This window comes from Arachis hypogaea, chromosome 11, assembly GCF_003086295.3.
Source record: "Arachis hypogaea cultivar Tifrunner chromosome 11, arahy.Tifrunner.gnm2.J5K5, whole genome shotgun sequence".
NCBI classification, from domain to species: Eukaryota; Viridiplantae; Streptophyta; class Magnoliopsida; order Fabales; family Fabaceae; genus Arachis; species Arachis hypogaea.
Genome location: NC_092046.1, coordinates 57,279,954 through 57,299,253, shown reverse-complemented (window position 1 = coordinate 57,299,253; position 19,300 = coordinate 57,279,954). Strand labels below are relative to the sequence as shown.

General features: G+C 37.4%; 1 non-coding gene across 1 annotated transcript; it reads right to left on the bottom strand.

Annotated features, from left to right (window-relative positions):
- Positions 1-18,401: 18,401 nt before the first annotated feature.
- Positions 18,402-18,505, bottom strand: LOC112724837 (small nucleolar RNA R71). Its single transcript, XR_003163981.1, has one exon. It is a non-coding gene; the product is annotated as a small nucleolar RNA R71 (small nucleolar RNA).
- Between the last annotated feature and the right edge of the window lie 795 nt (positions 18,506-19,300).

The window sequence follows — 19,300 nt, the reverse complement described above, 5'->3', positions numbered from 1 at the left end:
TGAAGAGATCATGCTAGAAATGCTTTCTCATGTTGGACCAAATTGGGGTTTGGATGGATATAGTGACATATAATCCTACCAACACTTTAATTTGGGAATACATGTGGTATAATCAGTGACAATACTTCATCTCTTCTCATGAGCAATTAGACCAAAGAATTGGCTATTGATCAAGATTTGAGAGATTGAATTACCAAGGAATTGGAATCCAATCACTTAAGATTGCCAAGGAGATCAATGAATGCATTGATTGAGGAAGAGATGAGAATGAACTTGATCTGGAGAATACAACATCTCCTGAGCCCAATGAATCCCCATTTCTGATCTTACCCATTCTCTTTACTTTCTGCCACTTACTTTTATGCTCATCCTCCCAATTCCCTATTTAAGATTCTGCAATTTACTTTCCGCCATTTACATTCTGCTCTTTATTTCTAACATTTACATTTTCTGTTATTTACTTTCCCGCCATTTAACTTTCTGCAATTACTCAACTCAATTTCTGCTTAGCTCAACTAGAACATTCTTCTAAGTAAAGTTGATTGACCAATCAATCCCTGTGGGATTCGACCTCACTCTATTGTGAGTTTTTACTTGACGACAATTCGGTATACTTGCCGAGGGAAATTTGTTGAGAGACAAGTTTTCGTGCATCACTTTCAGAGGTGCATGCTCTCTATCTTCTCTGATATGGTAGAGAAATTTCTGGAAGTCTTCATGGATGACTTCTCAGTATTTGGAGACTCATTCAGCTCCTGTCTTGACCATCTAGCACTTGTTTTGAAAAGGTGCCAAGAGACTAACCTGGTTTTAAATTGGAGAAAATGTCACTTTATGGTGACTGAAGGAATTGTCCTTGGGCACAAAATTTCAAACAAGGGAATAGAGGTGGATCAAGCTAAGGTAGAGGTAATTGAAAAATTACCACCACCTACCAATGTTAAAGCAATCAGAAGCTTTCTGGGGCATGAAGGATTCTATAGGAGGTTTATAAAGGATTTTTCAAAAATTGCAAAACCTCTGAGTAATCTGTTAGCTGATGACACGCCATTTGTATTTGACACAGAGTGTCTGTAGGTGTTTGAAACTCTGAAAGCTAAGCTGGTCACAACGTCAGTCATTTCTGCACCAGACTGGACACTACCATTCGAACTAATGTGTGATGCTAGTGACCATGCTGTTGGTGCAGTATTGGGACAGAGGCATAACAAGCTTTTGCACGTCATTTACTATGCTGGCCATGTTTTGAATGATGCACAAAAGAATTACACAACCACAGAAAAGGAGCTGCTTGCAGTGGTTTATGCCATTGACAAGTTCAGATCTTACTTAGTGGGATCAAAAGTGATTGTGTACACTGACCATGCTGCTCTAAAATATCTCCTCACAAAGTAGGATTCAAAACCAAGACTCATAAGATGGGTGTTGCTTCTGCAAGAGTTTGATATAGAAATAAGTGACAAAAAAGGGACAGAGAACCAATTAGCTGATCACCTATCCCGGATAGAACTAGTAACAGGAGCGTCCCTCCCTTCTACTGAGATCTCTAAAACCTTTCCAGATGAGCAACTCTTTGCCATTCAAGAAGTACCATGGTTTGCAGACATTGCAAACTATAAAGCTGTGAGATTCATACCCAAGGAGTACAATAAGCAACAAACGAAAAAATTGGTTACTGATGCAAAGTACTACTTGTGGGATGAACTGTATCTCTTTAAGAGGTGCACAGATGGAATAATCTGTAGATGCATGCCTAGAGAAGAGGCACAGAAGATCCTATGGCATTGCCATGGATCACAATATGGAGGACATTTTGGACGTGAGCGAACAGCCACAAAGATTATCCAATGTGGCTTCTACTGGCCTACTCTCTATAGAGACTCCCGAGAGTTTGTACGTAACTGTGACAGTTGCCAGAGAGCTGGTAATCTGCCTCACGGTTATGCCATGCCTCAGCAAGGGATCTTGGAGATTGAGTTGTTTGATGTATGGGGTATTGACTTCATGGGGCCTTTCCCACCATTATATTCAAACACTTATATTCTGGTGGCAGTAGACTATGTATCTAAATGGGTAGAGGCAATTGCAACACCCACTAATAATACTAAGATAGTAATGAAGTTCCTCTAGAAGCATATTTTCAGTAGGTTCGGTGTCCCTAGGATACTGATCAGTGATTGAGGCACTCATTTCTGCAATAAACAGCTTGCCTCTGCTCTTGTCCGATATGGAATTAACCATAAAGTGGCGACTCCATATCATCCACAGATAAATGGGAAGGCTGAAGTCTCAAATAGAGAACTAAAACGAATCCTGGAACGGACTGTAAGTACCCGTAGAAGGGATTGGGCAAGAAGTCTGGATGATGCTCGGTGGGCATACAGAACAGCATTCAAGACCCCTATAGGGACCTCTCCATACCAGCTTGTGTATGGAAAAGCTTGTCATTTGCCAGTGGAAATGGAACACAAAGCCTACTGGGCAACCAGATTCCTCAACCTTGATGCTAAGGTAGCTGGAGAGAAAAGATTACTCCAGTTGAATGAGCTGGAGGAATTCAGACTCAACGCTTTCGAAAATGCAAAAATTTATAAAGAGAAAGCAAAAAGATGGCATAACAAAAAGTTGTCATCTAGAGTCTTTGAGCCAGGGCAGAAGGTTTTGCTGTTTAACTCCAGGCTCAGATTGTTCTCTGGAAAATTGAAATCCCGGTCGAAGGGACCATATGTGATTACAAGTGTGTCACCATATGGATATGTGGAGCTTCAGGATATTGACTCTGACAAAAAATTCATTATTAATGGACAGAGAGTCAAATATTATCTTGAAGGCAATGTTGAGCAAGAGTGCTGAAAACTGAGACTAAATTAACAGATCAGTAAAAGTCCAGCTAAAGACAGTAAAGAAGCGCTTGCTAAGAGGCAACCCAGTCATTATAAAAAATTAGATGTTTATAACAATTATATAAGTCCATTTAATTTTGTTATTCATGTTTGTTAATTCTATTCAGTGAACAAGTCAAGAAAATGAAGGTTCAGAACATAAAGCAGAGGAATCACAGAAAAAAAGAGCTCACTGGCGTTAAAGCGCCAGTAAAGAGGCAATTTGGGCGTTAAACGCCAGAATGGCTACCATTCTGGGTATTTAACGCCAGTAAAGGTATCATTCTGGGCGTTAAACGCCAGAATAGGCAGCATTCTGGGCGTTCAGAAAAACGCCCAGTGAAGAAGAATTTCTAGCGTTTAACGCCAGCCAGGGTACCTGGCTGGGCGTTAAATGCCCAAAATGGCCACCAGATGGGCGTTAAACGCCCAGAATGATAGCCATTCTAGCGTTTAATGCCAGAACAGCTAGGGGAGAGGTAATTTCATTTCCAATCCAATTTTTGTCGACTTTTCATGTTTTAATTCAAGATTTTTTGCATCCAAATATTACAAACATTCAATTCTCAATTCCCATTCTAAAAAATTCATAATTTAAAAAAAAAAATTTCTTTTCTAATTCTTTTCAAATTCTTCTCAATTCTTTTTTAAAACTCATTCATATTTCCAATTTCTCTTCAAATCTTTTTAACTCATTCATATTATCTTTTATTTCTTAGATGCATGATGAGCGGATAATTTATACGCTTTTTGGCATTGTTTTTAGGTAGTTTTTAATATGTTTTAGTCACTTTTTATTATATTTTTATTAGTTTTTAAATAAAAATTATATTTCTGGACTTTACTATGAGTTTGTGTGTTTTTCTATAATTTCAGGTATTTTCTAGCTGAAATTGAGGGAGCTGAGCAAAAATCTGACTCAGGCTGAAAAAGGACTGCTGATGCTGTTGGATTCTGACCTCCCTGCACTCGGAATCGATTTTCTAGAGCTACATGAGTCCAATTGGCGCGCTCTCAATTGCGTTGGAAAGTAGACATCCAGGGCTTTTCAGCAATATGTAATAGTTCATACTTTGCTCAAGGATAGACGATGTAAACTGGCATACAACGCCAGTTCCATGTTGCAGTCTAGCGTCAAACGCTAGAAACAAGTTACAAATGGGAGTTGAACGCCAGAAACAGGTTACAACCTGGCGTTTAACTCCAGAAACAGCCTAAGCACGTGTAAAGCTTAAGTCTTAGCCCTAGCACACACCAAGTGGGCCCCAAAAGTGGATTTCTGCACCATCTATCTTAGTTTACTCATTTTCTGTAAACCTAGGTTACTAGTTTAGTATTTAAACAACTTTTAGAGATTTATTTTGTACCTCAAGACATTTTAGATCTAAACTTTGTACTCTTTAACGGCACGAGTCTCTAAACTCCATTGTTGGGGGTGAGGAGCTCTGTTGTGTCTCGTTGAATTAATGCAAGTATTTCTGTTTTCTATTCAAACACGCTTGTTTCTATCTAAGATGTTCATTCGCACTTCACTATGATGGATGTGATGATCCGTGACACTCATCACCATTCTCAACCTATGAACGCGTGACTGACAACCACCTCCGTTCTACCTTCGATTGAATGAGTATCTCTTAGATTCCTTAATCAGAATCTTCGTGGTATAAGCTAGAATCCATTGGCAGCATTCTTTAGAATCCGGAAAGTCTAAACCTTGTCTGTGGTATTCCGAGTAGGATTCAGGGATTGAATGACTGTGACGAGCTTCAAACTCACAAGGGTTGGGCGTAGTGACAGACGCAAAAGGATCAATGGATCCTATTCCAGCATGAGTGAGAACCGACAGATGATTAGCCGTGCGGTGACAGCGCACCGGAACCAGTTTCACTGAGAGGACGGATGGTAACCATTGACAACGGTGATCCACCAACACACAGCTTGCCATAGGAGGAACCTTGCGTGCGTGAAGCGTGCGTGAAGAAGAAGACAGGGGAAATAAGAGATTCAGAAGACAAAGCATCTCCAAAACTCCAACATATTCTCAATTACTGCATAACAAGTATTTAATTCATGCTCTTTTATTTGTCGCAATCCAAACTGATAATTATAACTGATATCCTGACTAAGAATTACAAGATAACCATAGATTGCTTCAAGCTAACAATCTCCGTGGGATTCGACCCTTACTCACGTAAGGTATTACTTGGACGACCCAGTGCACTTGCTGGTTAGTGGTACGAGTTGTGAAAAGTGTGATTTACAATTTGTGCACCAAGTTTTTGGCGCCGTTGCCGGGGATTGTTCGAGTTTGGACAACTGACGGTTTATTTTGTTGCTTAGATTAGGAAAAAATTATCTTTTTAATTTAGAGTCATTAAATTTGAGTCTCTTATCTTTATTTTCCCTCTCTATTTTTTTCAAAAATTTCAAAAAGGTTTTTTAAGAATATTTTTTTTTCTTTCTTTCATAACTCAATTGGTTAGAGCGTTGTGCTTATGTTCTTGGTAACTATTGCTTCTTTGATTTTCAGTGTTTATTAATTACAGTAATTTTCAAATTTTTTGGTATCTTCCTTTCAAAACTTTTCAAAAATAATTTTTCTTTGATTAAATCTTGTGTCAAATTTTTAAGTTTGGTGTCTTCTTGTTATTTTTCTTTAATTTTTGAAAACTTATTTTTAGTTTTCTAAAAATTTTAAGTTTGGTGTTCTTTTTATATTCTTGAGTTCCTTGAGTTTTGTTCTTTGTGTTCTTCTTGATCTTCAAGTTGTTCTTGTGTTTTCTTTTTGTTTAATCTTAAAATTTTAAGTTGGGTGTCTTTTAGTTGTTTTTCTCTTCAAATTTTCGAAAACTCAGGATCCTAGATCTAAAAATTTTCAAGTTTTGTGTCATTTTATTTTTTTCTCTTTCCTCATTAAATTAAAAAAAATAATATCTTTTCTCTTTATTTTAAGTTAATTTTCGAAATTTATATAAGAGTTTCAGATTTTTATTTTAAAATTTCTATTTTATCTTATCTTAGTTTTAAAAAATTTCAAATTTCAAATTTTTTTTCAAAAAAATCATATCTTTTTCAAAATTTTATCTTATCTTATTTCAAATTTCAAATTTTAACTTCCAAAAGTTCAAAATTCAAATTTCAAAATTTAAAATTCAAAATTTAATTTTCAAATTTAAAAATCAAATCTTTTCAAAATTTAAATCTTTTTCAAATCCTTATCTTATATTGTTGACTTTTTCGAAAATTCAAAATTCAATTTTGAAATTTCAACTTTCAAATTTCAATTTTCAAATTTAAATTTTTAAAATTTCAAATTTCAAATTTCAAATTTCAAAATTTCAAATTTAAAATTTAAATTTCAAAACTTTTTAATTTAAATTCCTTATCTTCTCTTACCTAACTTATCTTATCTTTTCTAATCTCAAATCTTAAAATTAAATCTTTTTCATATCTTTTCTTTATTTTATTTTATTTTATTTTCTTACAAGTATCTTTAATTTTAAGACATATCTTTTTCAAAACTTCCTAACCAATTTCTCTCTCTTCATTTTTTTCGAAAATCCCCACCCACATCTTTTTCAAATTTTTTAATTAATTAATTTAGTTTTCAATTTTTTTTATTTCTTTTTCTTCTAATTTTCGAAAATATAGTAAATTTTTCAGTTATTTTTTTTATTTTATTTTATTTTAATTTCGGTTTCAAAAAAAAATTATTTTTGCAATCTGCATCATCTCCCTTTCTCCATCATGGACCTAAGTGGAAATGAACAGTCCAGAAGGACTCTGGGGTCATATGCTAACCCCACTACTGCTTCATATGGGAGCAGTATCTGTATACCATCCATTGAAGTCAGTAGCTTTAAGTTGAATCCTCAGCTCATTATCATGGTGCAGCAAAGTTGCCAGTATTCTGGTCTTCCACAAGAAGAACCTACAGAGTTTCTGGTACAATTTTTATAAATTGCTGACACAGTACATGATAAAGAAGAAGTAGATCAGGATGTCTACAGATTATTACTGTTTCCATTTGCTGTAAAAGACCAAGCTAAGAGGTGGTTAAATAACCAACCTAAGGCTAGCATAAGGACATGGAAACAGCTGTCAGAAAAATTCCTAAATCAATACTTCCCTCCAAAACGGATGACACAGCTAAGGCTGGACATCCAAGGCTTTAAGCAAGGAGATAATGAATCTCTTTATTATGCCTGGGAGAGATACAGAGAGATGCTAAGAAAATGCCCCTCTGAAATATTTTCAGAATGGGTGCAGTTAGACATCTTCTATTATGGGCTTACAGAGAAAGCTCAAATTTCTCTAGATCACTCAGCTGGTGGATCTATACACATGAGAAAGACAATTGAAGAGGCTCAAGAGCTTATTGATACAGTTGCCAGAAATCAGCATCTATACCTAAGCAGTGAATCCTCCATGAAAGAAGAGGCTAAAACAGTAACTGCTGAACTTAGTCCTGCAGAACAAATTACTGAATTCAATCAGCAATTAGACTTTCTAACAAAACAACTGGCCGAATTCAAGGAGATACTACAAGACACAAGAATGGCTAATCTGAATATGGAAGTACAGTTGAAGCAAACAGAACAGCAGTTATCAAAATAAATAATGGAAGAGTGCCAAGCAATTCAATTAAGAAGTGGAAAAATATTAAATACCTCACTTCAAGGCAGCAGGAAGCCAAGAAATGAACAACCTACTATCCAAAATCCCTCTGAGGACAATAAGAGCCCAGAGAGGAATAACTCTAGCGTTCAAACGCCAGAAACAGGCAAGGATGTGGCGTCAAACGCCCAATGGAAGCTCAATTCTGGCGTTCAAACGCCAGGAACAAGTAAGGAGTTCGTGTCCAACGCCACTCCAGCTTCTAACCCTGGCATTCAAATGCCAGTGAGGGATCAGACACACACAAGTGCTGATAACAACCCCTCTAAAAAGGCTTCTCCAACCACCTCTGTAGGAAATAAACCTGCAGCAACCAACGTTGAGGAGTACAAAGCCAAGATACCTTATCCTCAAAAACTCCACCAAGAGGAGCAGGATAAGCAATTTGCTCGCTTTGCAGACTATCTCAGGACTCTTGAAATAAAGATTCTGTTTGCAGAGGCACTTGAGCAAATACCCTCTTAAGCCAAGTTCACTGAGAGGACGGATGGTAACCATTGACAACGATGATCCACCAACACACAGCTTGCCATAGGAGAAACCTTGCGTGCGTGAAGAAGAAGACAGGGGGAAAGAAGAGATTCAGAAGACAAAGCATCTCCAAAACTCCAACATATTCTCAATTACTGCATAACAAGTATTTAATTCATGCTCTTTTATTTGTCGCAATCCAAACTGATAATTATAATTGATATCCTGACTAAGAATTACAAGATAACCATAGATTGCTTCAAGCCAACAATCTCCGTGGGATTCGACCCTTACTCACGTAAGGTATTACTTGGACGACCCAGTGCACTTGCTGGTTAGTGGTACGAGTTGTGAAAAGTGTGATTTACAATTTGTGCACCAATGCATAAACAAAAATTCAGATCTAACTTCCTCATATCTTTTTTATATCTCTTAAATTTTGAAAACAATCTTCTCTTTTTCGTATCATGATTATCTTTTATCAATCATATCTTTCATATCATATCTTTCTCTAAAATTTCGAACCCATTCCCTCCCTCCCCTTTATTTATACATTCGGTCATCCCTTTCCTCCATCATTCGAATCCTTCTCTCCATCTATTCATCTTATTTCTTTTTATTTTGCTTGAGGGCAAGCAAATCTCTAAGTTTGGTGTGATTTTCGCGATCCCTGAGTTAAAACAAACCAATCTCATGGCACCCAAAGGAAGACAAACTACTTCAAGAGAGAAGAAAGAAAGCAATCCAAAAACAGGTTGGATGCACGAGAACTTCTGCACCAAAGAACATGCAGACCATTATTTCAAAATTGTGTGCAGAAGATAAGTGATGCCGGAAGTTAAGTTCAATTTGAAAGAAGACGAATACCCGGAGATCCAAGAGCAGATTCAAAACAGGGACTGGAAAGTCTTGGCTAATCCTGAGATACATGTTGGAAGAAACATGGTCCAGGAATTTTATGCAAATCTGTGGATGACAGAAAAGTAAAGATTAGAGGGAACTGCTTTCTACACCTTTCGGACTATGGTCAGAGGGAAGATTATTTACTTCCATTTTGACAAAGTGAGAGAAGTTCTCAAACTTCCTCAACTACAAGATGATCCAGAGTTCTTTAATAGGATAATGGCCAAGGATAAAAGGCTAGATCAAGTTCTAGAGGACATATGCCTCCCTAGAACCAAGTGGATTACTAATTCAAAAGGTATCCCAAACCAACTAAAGAGAGGTGATCTCAAACCAGTTGCTAGAGGTTGGCTAGATTTCATTAGGCATTCTATACTTCCAACCAGCAATCGATCTGAAGTCACTGTCAAGAGGGCAGTGATGATTCACTGTATTATGCTGGGAAAGGAAGTAGAGATTCATCAGCTGATTCCTGGTGAAATTTACATATTTACAAACAAGGAATTCACTGATGCTAAATTGGCTTACCCAAGCTTGATCAGTCTGTTATGTAAAGATGCAGGGGTACAGATAGGCATGGATGAATATATCCCAGCACCCGACCCGAACGGTTACGAGCAAGGCGCCCGATCGCCGACCCGGACACGCATCCCTGACAGCTTTGCTACAGCTGTGCAAGGAAGGTCTCGACGAAGGTGGGCCTGTCCTTGCAGGGCCCACCTCTGACACGGTATAAATGGGGAAGGACCTACCCTTCCCCCACGGTACGTCACACATCATTCTACCCCTCTTTTCGCCTGCACACTCACTGACTAGAGCATCGGAGTGCCTTTGCAGGTGACACCCCCTTTTTCACGTGAAGTTCTCGGGACCTCGGCTACACTAGCCCGGTAGCCTATGACCAGACGAGACCCCCCCTCACTAATCAGGACCGTCCGGTACCCGACCTACCGAACAATTATATATGTATATATATATGGCTATACATCAGCCACGTTTTGGCTTGCTCTCTTTCCTAACTATGTATACATATATATATATATATATATATATATAATGGATATGTAATGACCCTCGTGAAAGGAATATAATAATAATAATAATAATAATAATAATAATAATAATAATAATTCTTTTATTTTTTATTTTTTGAATTATCTTATTATAATAAAAATTATTTAAAATCTTAATAAATTTTAAATTTAAAATATTATAAAATTTAATTTAATTAATTTTTGTAAAAATAATTTTCTTTAAATAAAACTCTCAATAAATATAATAAATCATAAATCACTAATTATTTAATTTTCAAAAATTCGGGGTGTTACATAAAGTTTGCTGATTGACAAGTTTCTTCCTAACTCCAAATTCTAACCAATTAGTTGCCATTTTGACAACTTCAGTTTTCGAAATCGGAGTAAAACACTTATTTCTCATGTTTCTAAACTATGCCAAATAAGTGTCGATGGATTCTCCTTCTGCATGTTTGACAGAGAATAAATCCGTAAGGCTAACTTTCAATTCACCTCGGAAAAATTGATCATAAAAATTTCTTTATAACTGCGCTCAAGAATGAATAGAATTTGGTCTCGGAGAACCATGTAAATGCATTTTTTGTGAAAGAAGAAGGAATGTATCTCATCTTGAGATATTCATTAGAAGTTGCTTCCCTAATTTTAATAGTATATCGAGCAATATGCTCTACTTTAGACTCATTTTCTTCTCCAAAAAATTTTGTCAGGGATTTTGGAATTTTCCAACCTCTTGGGAGCTCTGCTTGTTGGACACATTCAGGAAAAGCAGACACAAAATATGGCCTATTTAAGCAACCAACATTAAATCCCAAATGGTTTAAAACTTGTTCGACATTTTTTGCTAGATTATAATGCCCCCTAAGTTGTTTTGCCTAAGTCTTTTTAACATATCATTAGCATTTTGACCATGTCTAGGCATATGAACGTCATAATTAGGAATTGCTCCACCATTTTGATTGACATTATCAAGCCCTGAACCATGGTTATCATTTTCTTCTAAATTTACCACAGTAGCAATTCTATTGACTTGCCTATTTAATTGCTCAATTATAGTGTTTGTGTTTTCTAAAAGAGGATTTAAAACTGTCACCATTTGATAAGTTAATCTGTTTACTAGATCATGGTGGCTTTCATCCATCTGTTGTTTAATATTTGCTAATGATACAACAGTTTGACTAGGATGATTAATAGGCATTGCTCTTGATGTGTCAGGAAACATAGGCCTAGAGTTTTCTACCATAGTAACAGTGGATGTAGTAGGATTAGATGCGCTGTTATTTCCTGTGTTAATCGCATGTGAAAAATTTTGTTGCGACATGTGTGAACCTGACACCCTAGAAATAGGTACATTTGACATGCCATATGCATTCTGGTAAAGAGGATTTTTGAAAAGTTGAGTAGAGAGGCACAGGCAATCTTTGTGTCACCATGGGGGGACATACCCCAGTGGCAAGCTATAAGGCGGCCACCCCACAGTATTTATGTGAGTAGTATTTAACCCAGGATGGGCATGGCCAACGCCATCATGCCTCACTGACAGCAAGGTAGGCTCTGCGTTTGACATCACGGGAGAACTCCCGGACTCATTTCCTCTAGTCTCATCGTTGGAAGTAGAAGAAGATGCTGCAGATGTATTTGACATGTCAACTGAGTTGATTTCTTGGTTTCTGGAAACACAATCTTCCCACTGCGTAACAACATGCAAATTCAAAACTCCTGATTTTTTTCTTTTGACAAACTACAATCTATTGACAAAGTCCCCTACCTAGCACGCCAATTTGTTTTACTCAAATTTTTGTTAATGTTTAAAAGAAAATATGGATATCTCAATGTCGCAATCGTATCGTCAATAAGAATTAAAAAGGATTGAAAGTAACAAATAAACAAAGGAATGCAAGGTGCTGGAGGCAAAGTTAATTGCAGAAATTAAAACAAAGGAGAAATTAAAGAGAATACGAAGAAAGAAAAATAAACGTAAAAAGAAAGGAACAAAGTAAAAGTAGAGAAATCTTATTAATAAAAACGGGAAAGAAACGAATTACAAGTGTTTGAGTTTAGAGGAATTACTTAAGATTCCCAATTTTACTCTGTGATGCCAAGGGGTTGAGAGCGTTTTGGATTTCTAAGTGTTTTCTAAGAAGAACTGAACTCCCTACCATGTGTTCCTAAAACTCTATTTATAGACTAACCTAATGTCAACTGACAGTTATCGTTTGTACACCACTTGCGAAAAATTTGAATTGTCCCGTAACTGTTTCCGCACTTCTTGCTTGATATCAATTTTAAAAATCAAATAAATAATCAAACTGTCAAATGACCTAATTTAATTAAAACAAATATAAATATTATATATGGAGACATCACCATGTAGCTAATTATTTCTTTTTATGATTTTCTTATAAAAATTATATTTTGTCTAACAACAGCATAAGGTCTATAGTTTCCTTATATATAGCGCACGCCTTATATTGATCGGATGAGATTCTATTTTGTGTAATTCTACACTAATATATTAATTACTCAATAGTTATTAGTTCTTTGGTTTATTACTTCATTTCTTATCGTTCAAGAAACCTTCTTTACTTCTCTTCAGTACATTTGCATTGCTTATTGCTGCTTGACTTGTGTTTGGCTTCTTCCGCAAGCAACTATGCTTGATCTTCTATATGGTACCAGAGCTTTTGGTTCTCTCAAACATGGATGCATCTTCTAATAACCTGAATCCTGTAAACGCAAGCAATTATGATTATGAAAATTATGCTAATAATCAAAATCTTCTCATTAACCCCAAAAATAGGCGCCTAGGGAATGGTTTATAAAATTGATTTGCACATTATAGTCTTATGGAATTGATAGTACTATGTCTGATACCTCTTTATTCATCAAAATAAACCTCATTATGTTAGGTATATTTTGTGTTATGTTGATGATATCACTATGTGTAAAAAACCTTTTATTTAAGCTTGGGATGAATGAGGCAAATGCTATGCCCACCCCAATGATATCATCTCTTTAATTATTGTCTTCTAGATTAGAATAATTTGATGATTGATGGGTTGGAAATTAGATTCCAACACCTAAACTCACCGGCAAGTGTACCGGGTCGCATCAAGTAGTAATTACTCACATGAGTGAGGTCGATCCCACAGGAATTGATGGATTGAGAAATTTTAGTTAGGTGGTTAGTTTAGTTAAGCAAACAGTTGATGATTTGAGTGAAACATGAATAGCAGAAGATAAATTGCATGAAAATAAAAGGGAAAGGGGAAATTGACAAAAAAAGTAAAGTGCAGAAGAGTAAATTGCATGAAACTTAAAGTGCAAGAAAGTAAAAGAGCTAAATCTTAAAGTGCAAGTAATGTAAATAACTGAAGCTTAGATTGCAAGAAATGTAAATAGCTGAAGCTTAGAGTGCAAGAAATGTAAATTGCTTGAATAGTAAAGGGATGTGGAAGCTGGGATTCAGAATTCAACAAGAGAATGTAAAGAGAAATTAATCAGAGAAATAGAAGATGAAATAAGTTGTAGAGAATCTAAACAGAAAGGTAAAATTTGCTTGAAAAACAAAACAGAAAGTAAACTTAGCTCAATTGTGAAATCTAAAAGAGAAATTGAAGATCTCAGGAAATCAATGAGATGAGAAAGTAGATCTAGATCTCAATTCCTTCCTTGATCAAATAGAAAACAATTTGCAGAAGAAATGTAAATGAAAGCAGCAAATAAAACTCAGATTCCTCAATTCTCAGGATTTTTGCAGAAGAAAAACAAAGATGAATTTCAGATCAAGAATTGAAACAGAATTTCTTCAATTTCAATCCAAAATTCAGAAACAGAAATTAAGAAATGCAGAAGTAAGAACAAGGAGAAAAAGAACTCAGATCTCAATCCTAATTCCCAAATTTAAAAATGAAAGCTAAAGTGAAAACTAAAATTTAGCTAAAAGGCAAAACTAAAAATAAAAATGAAATGAAGGTTCCTACAAATCAAACTAAGTCCTATTTATACACTTTCTAATTTTGATCTTCAGACTTTGGAGTGGGCTTTTCAAATTGGTGAAGAATTGGATCCAAATTGGTTTTTAATTGAAATTCAACCAAGGCCACCTCCCAGGGAAGTGCTCAGTGAATTAACTAAACGTAGCGCTCCCTTTGCTTTGTTATTGTGCTCGTGCCTAGGGCTGGCAATTCATACCCTACCCGCGAGTACCCAACCCGGTCCAACCCATTCAGGTAGGATAGGGTACGGTTCGGGTATGGCTGCGGGTAGGGTAGGGTAGGGTACGGGTTTAAGGTGTACCCTACCCTACCCGCACCTCACATATAACGCATATTTTATTAAAAAATAGGTATATAGTGAAGGAAGTGAGAGTTGAACTCACAACCTCCCTTATGTAATGACTTACAATAAGTGAACAATCGCTAAACTAGTTAGTAATTTAGTAATTTAGAGCATTAATTTTTTATTTTTTATGTTATTAATATGTATAAAATTTGAAATGATTGAATTTTATATTTACTTTGAAAAAATTTGATATTTCTGCGGGTAGGGTAGGGTTTAGAACTTTAGGGTGCGGGTAGGGTTAGGGTTGAGAGATTCTCAACCCGCGGGTAGGGTAGGGTAGAGTTTTAATAAAATTTTCAACCTGTGGGTAAGGTTAGGGTAGAGTCTAAACCCTACCCTACCCTACCCATTGCCAGCCTTAGTCGTGCCAAGCTTCAAGGCATAGCGCTCAATTAATCATTTTAACGTAGCGCCCTTGCTTGTAAGCCTTGGTTTCCACTTCGAATCCTGGCTCTCCCAATTTGGCCAATTTTCTTGCACACTAATAGCGCTCAGTGAACTTATTAAACGTAGCGCTACTTTGCTTTGGAGAGAGGCTCCCACTTCGAGCCTTGCTGGTTGCATTTTGTGCCCATTCCCTTGTGAAGCCTACTAGCGTTCAGTGAAGACTTCAAACGCAGCGCTACTTGTTTTCCTTATGTCTCCCCCTTCGAGCCTTGGTAAAGCCACTTTGGTCATTTTCCTTGCCAAGCCTTGTAGCGCTCCTTCCTTGCTAGCACAAGGTCCCCATTTCGAATCCTGGTGGCTTCATTTTGGGAGCTTCCTTTGTAATGTATAGCACTTCTCTTGGTTCCCATGTGCAAGGTTCAATTCTTGGTGATTCCCTTTAGTGTGCTGCGCCTTGTATTTTCTTTTGAGTGAGGCACGATAAAGGTAAAATACTTAACTGAGCGCTATGCTTGATGCCAGGGCATCTTGGCCAGTTTCACTGACCTTTTCTTTACTGTTTTTAGGTTAGTTTCATACATTTCTTTAGGAAATAAGCTAGTTTTGGGTAGATATTCACCCATGCCTTGATTCAAGCATACATTGTGCATTTTACATAATTTCATGAGGATTTTGCATAAGCTTAGTGACAAATATTATGTTGCATTACTCATGACTTGGACTAGAGCTTTGATGCACCTTATTGCTTGATTTCAGGACCAAAAATAAGCAAGAAAAGGGGAGGTAACTGGCAAGGACAATGAGAAAGTGATTGCCAATAACACTCTCAAAAAGCCATCAATGCCCACATTAGAGAGTCACGTTAACTAAGTTAACGTGAAATCTAACGTGGAGAAGAGAAGATGAGCCAACGTTAGTGACACTTAACATTGTCACTAACGTTGGCAATTACTCATAAGTGGCCACGTTAGAAGCCACGTTAACCTAGTTAACGTGGCCTCTAACATTAAGGGGGGAAGAGAAGCCAACGTTAGTGACACTCAACATTGTCACTAACGTTGGCCTATGGTGCAAAGTACCACGTTAACTCCCACGTTAACTTGGTTAACGTGGGAACTAACGTAAAGGATGAAGAGTTGTCGACAACTTTAGTGACACTCAACATTGTCACTAACGTTGAAGCAACCACACAACCCCTAAGAGTCACGTTAACCTCCACGTTAACTTAGTTAACGTGGAAGCTAACGATGAGGAATGAAGGATGAGCCAACGTTAGTGACACTCAACATTGTCACTAACGTTGGGATGGCTAAAGATGGCTACGTTAGAGGCCACGTTAACCTAGTTAACGTGGACTCTAACGTGAGACCCAGGGGCACATTGGAATGTTAGTGACAATGTTGAGTGTCACTAACGTTCTCGAAGGTTGGCAAGGACCACGTTAGAAGCCACGTTAACCTAGTAATGTAAGCTTTAACGTGAAACAAGAAGGGGCACAGTGGAACGTTAGTGACAATGTTGAGTGTCACTAACGTTCTCGAAGGATTAACAAGGCAACGTTAAAAGCCACGTTAACCTAGTTAACGTGGGTTTTAACGTAAGGCAAAAGGGTGCATTGGAACGTTAGTGACAATGTTAAGTGTCACTAACGTTCTCGAACTTATATTCTCACTAAATATTAACACCCCTAACGTCCTGAGCTGAAGTCTCTGCCCACTTAGCACTTTCTCTTTGCAAGCAAAGCCAAGCCCAAATGAAGAAAAGAACTGCTTCAAACTCAAGATCCAAAGGCCCAAGACTTGAAGAGTAAACTAGAAGCTGAGAAGAGTAGTATATATAGGAGTAGCTTTGAATTGTAAAGAAGCTCTGGAGGCTGGGAAAAAGAGAACTACTCTCTGTATTTTACTTTCTTTGCAAATTCTAGTTTTAGGATGTATTCTCCATCTTTGTTTTCATTTTCAAGAGCTATGAACAACTAAACCCCTTTCATTGGGTTAGGGAGCTCTGTTGTAATTTGATGGATCAATACTAATTTTCATTATTCTTCTTCTAACTTTCCTCTTGATTTTACTTGAAAGCTTTCGATCTTCATCCAATTGAGTAGTTATCTTGGAAGAGAAGCTATTCAAACTTGGATCTCTTTTGAACCTTGAAAGAGGAATGAAGAGATCAAGCTAGAAATGCTTTCTCATGCTGGACCAAATTGGGTTTGGATGGGTATGTGACTATAACCCTCTCAATACTTGATTTGGGAAATGCATGTGGTATAATCAGTGACCATACTTCATCTCTTCTCATGAGCAATTGACCAAGGAATTGGCTATTGATCAAGATTTGAGAGATTGAATTGCAAGAAATTGTAATTCAATCACTTAAGATTGCCAAGAAGATCAATGAGTGCATTGATTGAGGAAGAGATGAAAATGAACTTGATCTGGAGAATTGCAACATCTCCTAAGCCCAATGAACTCCCCATCTCTGATCTTACCCATTCTCTTTAATTTCTGCCATTTACTTTTATGAGCAAATCCCCCATTTCCATTTACAATTATGCAATTTATTTTCAGTCATTTACTTCCAGTCCTTTAATTCTAGCATTTACTTTTCTGTTATTTACATTCCTGCCATTTTATTTTCTGCAACTCTCAACCCAAATCCTGGATTCGCTCAACTAGAACATTCTTCTAATTAAAGTTGCTTGATCAATCAATCCCTGTGGGATTCGACCTCACCCTATTGTGAGTTTTTACTTGACGACAACTTCGGTACACTTGCCGAAGGGAGATTTGTTGAGAAACAAGTTTTCCGTGCATCAAGTTTATGGCGCCGTTGCCGGGGATTGATTGTGCATCAACAATGATTAGATTGGAAGATCACTAGATTGAGCATTTTATTTTGTGAATTTCATTTTCTGTTTGAGTGATTTACTTTTTGTTTTAGTTATACTTCTTCCCTTCTCCCTCTACTCTTTTGTTTTTTCTTTGTTATTTTCAATTCTGTTTGCTAACCCATTAACTGTTTGATATATTGCATCACCCACAACTAACAGCAATTCTGACACAAATACTGTCTGCACCTATTTTCTCTGCTTGTACTTGTTGGTTGTATGACAGGGAGAAGAAGCGGGGCTTCAACTTCCTTTGATTCTGAACCGGAGAGAACCTTCCTTAGACTAAGGAGGGAGGCAAAAGAAAAACGAGTAGTTGGTGCTGAAGAAGAGGAGGAACAGTTTGAGGAATACTTTGAACCAAACATGGAAGAAAACATGGAAAATCATCATGAAGAAGAGACTCACAACCATGGCAGAGGAGGTGGAGCAAATCATGCTGGGGAGGATAGAAGAGTTTTGGGCTCTTACATTAATCCAAACCCAGGCAATTGTGGAAGTAGCATCCAAAAGCCAACAATCCATGCCAACAACTTTGAACTTAAACCCCAGCTCATCACCCTTGTTTAGAACAACTGTTCGTTTGGAGGAGGTGTTCAAGAAGACCCCAATCAACATTTGACCACCTTCCTGAGAATATGTGACACAGTGAAATCTAATGGTGTTCATCCTGACGCCTATAGACTGCTCTTATTTCCCTTCTCACTCAGAGACAAGGCAGCCAAGTGGCTGGAATCCTTCCCAAGGGAGAGCTTGACAACTTGGGAGGATGTGGTGAACAAATTCTTAGCAAGATTCTACTCTCCTCAATGAATCAATAGACTGAGAGCTGAGGTTCAAACCATCAGGCAACAAGATGGTGAGACTCTGTATGAAGCATGGGAGAGGTTCAAAGACTTAACAAGGAGGTGTCCACCTGACATGCTCAACGAATGGGTCCAGCTGCACATTTTCTATGAAGGGCTCTCTTATGAGTCAAAGAAGGTTGTAGACCATTCATCTGAAGGATCCTTGAACAAGAAGAAGACCATTGAGGAAGCCATAGATGTTATTGAAATAGTAGCAGAAAACGACTACTTCTATGCTTCCGAAAGAGGGAACACAAGAGGAGTGATGGAGCTAAACAATGTAGATGCTCTGTTGGCCCAAAACAAGCTCATTACCCAGCAGCTGGCTGACCTCACCAAGAAGATGGAGAGGAACCAAGTAGCAGCAATCTCATCTTCATCAACAATCCAAGAAGGAGTGAATGAAGAAGCAGAGGGAGTCAGGAGCAAGCCAACTACATTGGGAATTCACCAAGGAAAAACTATGATCCATACTCCAAGACTTACAACCCTGGAAGGAGAAATCACCCGAACTTTGGGTGGGGAAGTGAGCAAGATCAAAATCAATTCACCCAGAGGACATCTCAACACCCCACAACAACACTTCTCCACATACTTATCAAAACCAAAACAGCACGTCTGCTCCGAATCACTCATCAATTGATGACAAGCTCTCTAAGATTGAAGCCTTACTTGAAGGAATATGCCAAGAAATTCAAGAAAATAAGGTGTTCAAAGAGGAGGTGCGAGCCAATATTAAGAACCAGGGAGAGACCATCAGGAAGTTGGAATTTCAGGTGGGATATTTAGCTGAGAAGATTCCCAAACCTACTGATAGCTTCCCAAGTGACACAGAGAAAAACCCCAAGGGAGAAGCAAAGAAAGTAAGAT